We start from the raw sequence: 10562 nt of genomic DNA, 5'->3' as shown, positions 1-10562 counted from the left end.
TCTATCGGGTGGCCATGATGCCTTGCTAGGGGCCAATCTTGGTCTGTGTACAGTGAGACGATTAGTTGGTGTTAATCACGATACTATACACTCCCGGTATGATGAGGAGCCTATGGGTCACACACATAGAAGATAATTTAAGATCCAAGAAGAAGGAATGGCGTTTTCGTCTTTTTAAGGCAAAAATGTATTTTGGTAATTTCACAGTGCAATTAAATTTGCTGAAGGTCGTAGCCTTTATTTAATTAGAAAAATTAAATAAGTGAAATTACGTTTAAATATGTGTTCACATATATTTAATTAAATCATCGTTATTGTTAAATGTTAATATATAGAGTAAATATATATTAATTGAGTTTAATTGAGATAATGATGAAATAAATAAAATATCTAATTAGGGAGTGTTTGGTAATATGGGGTGTTTGGGTTGGAGCCCAAGCCTATTCCATATGGGAATAGGGCATTAAAGTTTTACTATAAAAGAAAAAGGATTTTTGTAAAAGAGGGGTTAATTCATTAGTTCATTTTTCTCTTTGAAAACAAAACACACAGCCCCATTTTACTCTCTCACGGCAGTTTTTGATTTTAACCAAAATCAAATACATCTTTCTTCTTCTTTAATCTTAAAGTCAAAGAAGATCTAGCAAATCCCTCTTTGGTTCTTTGTGATTGTCTTCATGTGGACTAAGTCGGTTCGATCTTACGCTTGGGTCGGTAGCAAAAACGTTCAAAGACAAACGTGGTGGAGCCTCCAAACATCCGTATGATTCTCTTAACTCATGAATCATGATTAACCTTTTTGTGTAGATTTTACTTTAATATAAATTGTAAAATTATACCCTTGATCTTGGCTCATATAAACGATCCTTGTATTATATTTTTTTGTTTCCGCTGCGTATATGGATAATTTACTAACAATCACATCTATTTTCACCCTTTCATTGGATGATTAGCTCCCACACCTTAACTTTCACACTATTTGCCTTGACCTTCTTGTGTCAATAATTTTTATTTCCGATTGTAATAAAAATTATTGCTGTAATTTATGTAATACCCAAGATGTCAAAGGTATGTTCCTAACTCAAAATAGTCCTTTAAATGTTTATTTTATGTTAAAAAGCATAAAATCTAACTAAGGGAAAAATAATAAATTCATTTGGAACGGTATGAATCAATTATCCATAAAGAGGCTTAGGGGCAAAATGGTTATTTTGCCTATGGATAAGCATTGAACAAGTCAAGGATGAGTAGGCTTCATTGCATTTAATGGCATTAATTAAGTAATAATTATGTCTAGTGTGAAATGACCAAAATGCCCTTATATGAAGAATTAAAGACTTATGAGATATACAATTAAAATAATTGGGCCAATTGCATAATTTTGGAAAATAAATGAAATATTTTCCTATAAATGAGATGAAATTCGTTCAAGCCAAAGGGGAGAGCCTTTCTTCAACATTTCTTCCATTTTCTCTAAAATCTTCCATGAAACAAGCTTTCTTTCTCTAGGTTTTCAAGGAGTTTTGCATAATTTTTCAAGGAGAACAAGATAGGAGCCTTGGATCTTCAATTTGAAGGGTTTAAGGTAAGGATTAAAAACTTTAGTTTTGATGTGTGATGATTTGAAGCTTGAGGTAAATGTTGAGGTTATAATGTTATATATGTAAGATTAAGGTTAAAAGAAGTCAAAGGCAAAGGATTTGTTGGAGGAAGTCTTTAAAAAGGTAAGGAAAAACCTCCCATGACTTTAGGGTTTTTGCTAGGGTTTGTAGATTTTTATGAAACCTAAATTAAGGCTTCAAGGCATAGAATTAGTTGATGGCAAGTGTAGTTGAATCATTTTTACTTATTGCCTGAATTCATTATACATGAAGTTATGCTCTTTATGTTTTATGAGTTGTTATGTTTGATTGAAGAAAATGAAGTGTGGATACTGATGTGGCAAAAATTGAGTATTGGAGGCCACATGGTGGTGAATGGTTGCTGTTAGAAGTGTTGATGTGTTGTTTGCATTAGCTTACAATGGTATAGCAATAATGGTGATTATGGAAATGGATTTACACTTCCTTAGATGTTAAAGATATTAAGGGGAGGTTTATTTGATCCACAAGTTAACCTATTGGTTAATGTCAATAGGAATTGATGTGGCATAGTTAATATGAAAATTCGGATTTAATGGGCTTAGGGGTTTTGGTAACCCTGTTCGTATTTCGGCCATAACTTGAGTATAAAATTGAAATGCGATGATTCTTGAAGCATTAGAAAGATAAGACACAGACCATAACTTTATGTTTATGCCAAGAGCCAATTCGTTTGAGAAAAGGATGGAAAATGGCCTGAAACATAAACTGGTTATTAAAGTTTAAGATTAATATAATCAATTCTTATGATTATGAATTGATTATTAATGATTATTGAATATATGCCATGTACTAAGTTTACCCATTAGTTAGTGATCTTGAAAGATGTACATGGTATGATGTCAATGCATGATTAATGTTATGAAATGGCATGAAGATGCAATGTAATACATGTGTTAAGATGATGTATGTGAGCAAGAGGTAATGTAAATGGGTTGATAATCCATAATGAATTAAAAGTATTAAGCTCACCAAAATATGTATTTACATGCCATAAGATGTTAGAGATGCAAATAGACATGACAGAGATGCATAAGACACGATGGAAAACGGTAGATATCCTCGTATAACGGTTGAGGAAAGATGAATATATGCTTTAGATGCTAAAAAAGCATAAGCACGCCTCCCGATGATATGAGTCTAGATGAAATTTGAGGCTAGATGATATGAAGTGCTTAAGATGTAAGAAAGGTCCGATCGGCTAGACGTTAAATGTTTCATATGCATTTAGTTGCATACATGAGTTATGATGCTATTTACATCATGAGATGATTTATATCCTGTTAGATGATTTTAGATGTTATGTCATGATATGTGATGTGTGTGTAACATTGATGTTTATATAGCCATGGGATAAAATGATGATGAAAGCATATGAATTAGAATAAAAGGGGAAAATCCCTAGATGTAAAGATAAGTGATGTGTTAACAGATATGTTTAAATAAGATCAAATAGTACATTTAGAATGAAACGGATCATCTTACTGAGCGATTAGCGCCTCACTTTCATTGTTGATTGCTTTGCAAGTAGACTAGAAGCGAGGGATGCTAGAGACAGCGGGACTACACGTGAGGGGAGATGTTTTATCTTGATGTAATAATGTAAATGATAAATATTTGTGAAAATACATTGGAAGCTTCCACCCTATAAATATGTTTTGATTGTGTAATTTCTTAAAGTTTGTAAATTATAAGTTTAGATCCTGCGTGATATTTTATATGCATGTTTTGGATATTATTATTATTATCCTTATACAGATTTTTTCTAAATACAACTCGTTCTCCAGACATGTATCCTCGGGATTCTCATTGAGGGATATTCAGAGGATACCTGACTGGAGGGGGATTTTACAATTTCCTATTTATTTTTTAATTCTAAAAGACCACCACACAACTTTCTATACCACAGATAAATGGTTTTCGACAGGTTGTTGACTAATGAATTTTTGAAATGAATTTGAAATTATGTTTTTTTTTTTTTAATTTCTTAATACTTATGCTAATCAAGTTTTATTTTTTCAATATTCCATATTGTTTTTATAATCGATAGACCATTGAATTAGAAAGAATCACTGAATTATCTCTTAAACAAGATGGAAGGCTCGAACGTTGCGCAGGTATGTTTAGTAGTTTTTTTTGAAACTATTTGTAAATAGTTTTATTGTAAAGTTTTAGTGGTATGCAAATGTACGTATTTGCAGGTTATTGGTATGGCCTATTTGCAAAGGTTTTCAAATCCCATGTAGTCATGCGCTTCAATCTTCTCGATCATGTTTGATATGCCAACCCCACCTATCAATAGAAGAAAACATCAATTTCGGACTTTGTCCAAGTAAAATGATATCTGAATGAAAATGGTATTATCAAGCTAGGCAACAAGGAGATCAGCACCAACCTAAAGATATTGCACTAACAAATATGGTAAAGGCTAAAATGAAGATGATAAGCATGCCCTTCCCAATAAAATAATCAGTTTTCTCACAATATACTACCCAATTAAAGCAACAACAGTAGCCACAGCAACAAAGTAGAGAGGTGCCAAAGAAAGTAAAAAATCAATTGAAATTAGATAAACCATAGATCCAACATCTAGATGCAAATTACATTGTGCGTTTCTTTGGAAGGTGTTTTTCTGATGTTTAGAAATGACAAAAGTACAAATAATTGTGCAATTTGGGTGCCAGTGGGTCGCTTACCGTAAGGGATGGGAAAACATTTCAGAAGGTAATATTCTACAACTGACATGGATGAGGAGAAATTTACAGCAAAGATGCAATGATACCTGTATAGAAGTCATCAAGAAGATTAAAACTAAAACAAAAAATAAAGATAACAGTTGACCATTTGTACCCATAAAGTTTCATGAAACAAATGCACGGGAAGCATCTCTATGTTTGTAAGGAAAAGAAAAAGTTATCAGAGCAGGTCTAGAGACATAATTTATATAATACAATGAATCCAACAACGTTTTAGGCTCTTCGAAGAACTTTGAATATGCTCAAATTTCTATGTACAACTTAGAAACAAAAGAATATCATTTAAGTGAAAGAACCAACCACAAACCTTCCAACAAAATGATGGTAACCTCCTCTTACACCATAATGGGATTTCTCTTTCGTTACATCAAACACCGATCTAATTCAAAAGCACAACCAGATAAACATCAAAATAAGTAACTGCTAAGCCAGTTATTATAGGTAAAGTCACATATAACAAAGAATAAAAGTTAATACCGAAGAGTGCCTAAGAGAATCGGTCTTGAGTCATCAATTCCATTGTACAAAGCCAATTCTTCTACACTGAACAATCTCTAAAAGCAGAAGCAAAATCAATTCGAATTCGAATTCAAAATATATGCAAAACTGAATATTTAATCTATACATATAAACAAAGTTTTCTTGAGACCTTTCGGATGCCACTATTTAACTGTTATTAATATTTAGGTGAATGTGAAGGGACTAACTGAATCTATATATCTTTTAATTAGACCTTTGGATACCCAATATGTGCTATTAATACTAATAAATAGAAATTTACATATAAACAAAGTTTTCTTGAGACCTTTGGGATGCCATTATTTAATTGTTATTAATATTTAGGTGATTGTGAAGGGACTAACATGAATCTATATATCTTTTAATTAGACTTTTGAATGCCCAATATGTGCTATTAATACTAATAAATAGCAATTCTAGAGCTCCAGCTGAAATCCTACATGACAATCATATATTAATAGAGCTCTTAAGATCATATGTGGCATCCTACATGGAGTCCAAATGGCTATCAATAGAGAGGGTGGGCTTCAGGATTTTATAGATATATAGATAATATAAATTGTCTGAAAATCTAGGGATTCATTTTGATATATCCTTTATCCCACTACACTCCATCAAAACAGTAATGCTAATTAACCACGGATTAGTTTGGTATGGTTAATTGAAATAGAGGTAATGAAATTAGAGATTAGAGTGTAACTTATGAAAATATACCTTTTATGAAAATTTTGTTATTTATTTCATTAAAAGTGTGAAAGAGCTTTCTGATCATAAATTATCAAAAAGAGTTCTAATATATAAGAATGATGAACTCAAATTTATAAAATTGTACATACCAAGATATTTTGAAGTTTAAATATTTTAAATAACTAAAAAAGAACTTATTTAATATCCCAACAGGTTAAAATCCCTACTCGGTTTTCCAAATTCTTCTAGCCACCATCGGTCGACCAGAACCAAGGGATGCCCTTTTTTCGTCAGATTCCAATGGATTTGAGCTTGTACTCATGAAACAACCCCTAGCTGGATCTCAAAATTACGCCACCTGGGCCAAAGACTTCCGGCGAGCTCTGGTAACCAAAAATAAAGAAGGGTTCATTGATGAAACCCTTCCTCAACCACACCTTTCCCAATACTAGACTCAATGCAATACCCTTGTTCGTGCTTGGATCAGCAACTCCCTGACCTAGGAGATTGTTGTCGGCTTGCTTCAAACTTAAAATTTCTAAGAGATGTAGACAAACATTCAAGAGAGTTATGGCCAATTAGATCTTGCAAAGATCTATACTTTGCATAAAAACCTTCTTGAGATCAAGCAACACAACCTATCGGTCACTACTTATTTCAATCGTCTTTCGATGATTTGGAATGAATTTGATGCTGTTAAAGAATTGTTTGAATGGCCCTCCATGATTCTTCAATAGATCAAGTGTGTTAAGGATCAAAACAAGTTAATTCACTTGTTGATTGGTTTGACTGACGGTTTTTTGGCTTTTTGGACACAGATATTGGCTACATCGCCAATGCCATCTCTCTGATGCGCCTACCAGTTGGCGGTGTAAGACGAAAGCCAGAGATCAGCTTCGTTTGACTCTCAATCAAGTGCTGAGGCTGCTACTTTCGCAATCACCCCACAACGCCGACAGATTGGACCAACGAAGACAAAGAATGGCAATGGCAAATGGGGGCTAGGGCAACTTGAAGGAGAAAGTTTTATTTTATATGGAGAAGTGAACGGCCTAGATCAAATCCCCTCATCCAACAGCTCAAAATCAAGTGGGACTTATGGGCTAAATAATAACTTGGGCTCAAGTTTTGTCGTTCGCCCAAATTCGGCAAATGGCCCAACTCATTCCACAAATTTTAATTCATCCCATGGGTCATCCAAGTCCAACAAAAACCATTACTGTGATTATTACAAATGGAGAAACCACACAAGGGACACATGTTAGAAATTACATGGCCGCCCTCAAAACCAATGATATAGATCCGTCATTGCTAATCAAGTAAGCCACCCTGTCACTTCTAGAAAAGAAATAGTGCTACGACTCATATGTTTAGCCAAGAACTGTATCACCAAGTCCTACAGATGTTGAACCAATGTCCACAGGACAATACAACATCCTACTCAGGTACATCTTTTTGTTCCAATATTATAAAAGAAAATATTTGGATAATTGATTTAGGGGCCAATGACCACATTGTTTGCAATCCCAAATGTTAGAGTAAATGCCCTAGAGCCAATCAATTATTGTAGAATTGACTCTTTGTAATAATGTTCATTAATCAATAAAAGACATTTTATTCTATATCACGTAAATCATTATTATTGCAATATGTATTGATATATGTCCTTAGAATGGTTGAACCGTGATAAGGGTATCAAGTGTTTCAAATCTTGATAGTGAGAAGCCTATGAGCACATATGGTGGCCATTCTAGAAACGTCCGTAGCCCCAGATTATTTTGAAGTAGGGCACAGATAATACGGTAAACTATCATGTGTTACGACCCTGTCATGGACAAATCCTCTAACGAATGGTGGTACATGTGATTTTTAGACTTAAGATCACACAGAGCGCCTTGTGCACCGATTGGTGCAGTTTACCACTAGCCTAACCAGTTCTATTCGAGCTGTCAATACGGTGGTGATGGCTGCATCAAGCAGTGTACAAGACTATGGTGGATAGACAAAGGATTCATCACTCCTGGGTACGAGAGAAGTTTTCTCATGGTGCAATTCAGTAAAGGCATGACACTAAAACTGTGGCCACAGTGGATTGAGTGTGTTGCTCTATCCGTTTATAATCAAGTCTTGTCTAAAACAAATACATAACTCAAGAGAACCGAAGTTGACACATTCTATGCCTCGTCTGTCGAGATAACTTATGATGAAAGGATCAAATTGTATGGTAACCATATCGTTGACAGTAGCTACTTTGCTGAATCCAGATCTATAGGGTGGCCATGATGCCTTACGAGGGCCAATCTTGGGTGTATTAGTGAGATTGATTAATTGGTGTTAATAGTATACACTGTCGTGGTATGAGGGACCTATGGGTCCCACACATAGAAATCATTTAAGACCAAGAAGAAGAATGCGTTTCATCTTTTTAGGCGAAAGGGTATTTGGTAGTTTTACAGTGCAATTAAATTTGATGAGGTCGTAGCCTTTATTTAATTTATTAGAAAAATTAAATGAGTAAAATTACGTTTAAATATGTTTCACAATTTATTAAATCATCATTATTGTTGATGTTAATATATATATATATATTATTATATATATATATATATATATATATATATATATATTATAATTATATAATATTGATTATTGAGATATTGATGAATAAAAATAAATATCTAATTGGGAGTGTTTGGTAACATGGGGTGTTTTGTTGGAGCCCAAGCCTATTCCATAATAGGATAGGGCAACTTAATTTACTATAAAAGAAAAAGGTTATTTGTAAATGGTAAGGTTTTTTTATTAGTTCTTTTTCATTGTAAAGAGAATACAACACAGCCCCAAACTCTCTCCCACGACAGTATTCATTTGGCCAAAATCAATTCATTTGATTTTTCTTCTTTAATCTTAAAGCTAGAGGATCTAGCAAACCCTCCTTAGTTCTTTGGGATCGTTCTCGTGTGCACTACGTGTTTTGATCCTACACTTGGGTCGGTAGCAAAAACGTTCATTGACAAATTTGGAGGAGCCTCCAAACGTGCGTATGTTTTTTCTAAACTCATGATATTTCTGCAGATTTCTATTTTAACATAAACTTTAAAATTATACCTTTGATCTTGGCTCTTTGGGAACGATGCTTGTATTGTGTCTTGTTTTTTCCGCTGCGTATAGTACCGTGTTCTCTCGTAGTATAGACCTAGGGTAGCAAATTTACATGTTATTATGTGGATGGTTGTAACATGTATTTGATGATATTATGTTGCCTTATAAATCTGCCTAAAATCGCCTTAAAATCATGTTTTAAGAATTTATTAATCGATTAATTTAATTTGTTGATGATCTGTAAGTTGTTATATTGGTGATGGATTTTTGGTTGAAATCAGAGTGTATGATTGTTGAAAATCCGTTTGGAGTGTATATGGTTACTGTATGAAACATCCGGAGCTACAGGTCTGTGTACGCGCGCCGCGGTGAAATAACCCATCATCGCAGCGAGCGTTGTTCACGCTGGCACGTGGACAAAACTAGCGCTCACCGCGACGATCGTCCTTTGGACGAGCGTTGTCGAAAACAGCACTCGCCGCGGCGATATAACCCATCATCGCTGCGATCGTCCTTGGAGCTGTACGTCAGCATAACCAACGCATACCGCGACGATCTAACTCATCACCACAGCGAGGCACTTCCAGTGCACAGCCGCATATAAAGTTTCAAAACTTTTGGACCAAATTACAGATCTGTAAATTGTTAGGGGTATTAATTAACCCACAAATTTCAAAATTGATTGTTTTTGAAATGTACACCTATATTGTTTTTATTGCATGGTGCCCAGTACATGAGCCTTAGACCTAAGGGTGAATGTTTATAATATTTAGGTATAATGGTTTGTATAATTATTAAATAGGGTCTCGGTGCCCTGCCTTCCTCCTTTTCTCAATGTACATTCTCTTCTCATCTCATTCCCCGAATGTAAATCGGGTTTCTAAATTTATTGATGTAAAGAATTTGTATATTATATTGTAAATTTAGAATGATTTTTTTTATAATGTACTTAAAGACGGAGCAAAGAACAAGCAACCATACTTGAAGACTCAAGATGTTTATTATAGCCTCTGTGACCCACCAATTCCTCTAGGCTCGAGGAAATCGGTTTTTAGTTGGGCCATGTACTGGTACGTTTATATTATGTTTAGAATGCATGCTAAGGTTGAATGTTGAATACATGCCAAACAATGTCATCCTAACAAAGATAATATTTTGATTAGACATTAAATAAAAACCCTTAATTAAAGTATATTAGTCACGTATGCTTCCATCATCATGGTTTTAATCAAACCACTATTCGTCGAAACCTTGTTCACTAAACGAAGGGTAACCTTCTACTAGTGGGAGGTTAAAAATGCATTGGAGTTTTCCTATGGTAATGCTCGACTTAAAATGATGGTTTTGCTTGTTTTGCCAAAGCGAAGGTTGAAACGTGTCATAAGCATAGTAGAGTAATACACATTTTGTTTCGTGGTGACATGTATTGTCCACTACTAATACTAAGAATCACACTTGAGACAAGGTTGGAGCCATTGGATTGTGTGATTGGCTTGTTGGCTTTTCCACATTTGAGGTTGATAGTAGGAGTTGTCAATTGTGTGTGGATTAAGTTTGTTGGCCTACCTATCAACTTTTTGGCTTGTTCACCAAAGCGAAGGTTTGAATATGGGTCGGATGGGATCTTATTCCACTAGGAAGTCAACGGGCATTCCCTCGAGTTAATAGTGAGGCTATTGACTTGAGTAAAATAGTGGGAGCATTGTTTAATAAAAACCACATTAAATAATAATGAACTTATAATACTTATTTTTCTACAATTGGATTCACCAAAATGAGCATTATGAACCTGCGACCGATAATCGAGAAAGAAAACAGGTTGGATGGATCCAATTTCTTATACTAGTATCGATCTTTC

At 34.4% G+C, this 10562-nt stretch overlaps 1 pseudogene; it reads right to left on the bottom strand.

Annotated features, from left to right (window-relative positions):
* Positions 1–3855: 3855 nt before the first annotated feature.
* LOC116118656 overlaps positions 3856–10562 on the bottom strand; it is a 50306-nt pseudogene continuing 43599 nt past the window's right edge.

Source organism: Pistacia vera, unplaced genomic scaffold (assembly GCF_008641045.1).
Source record: "Pistacia vera cultivar Batoury unplaced genomic scaffold, PisVer_v2 Contig852, whole genome shotgun sequence".
Lineage (NCBI taxonomy): Eukaryota > Viridiplantae > Streptophyta > Magnoliopsida > Sapindales > Anacardiaceae > Pistacia > Pistacia vera.
The sequence above is the reverse complement of the archived record's forward strand: the minus strand, read 5'-3'. Positions and strand labels throughout refer to the sequence as shown.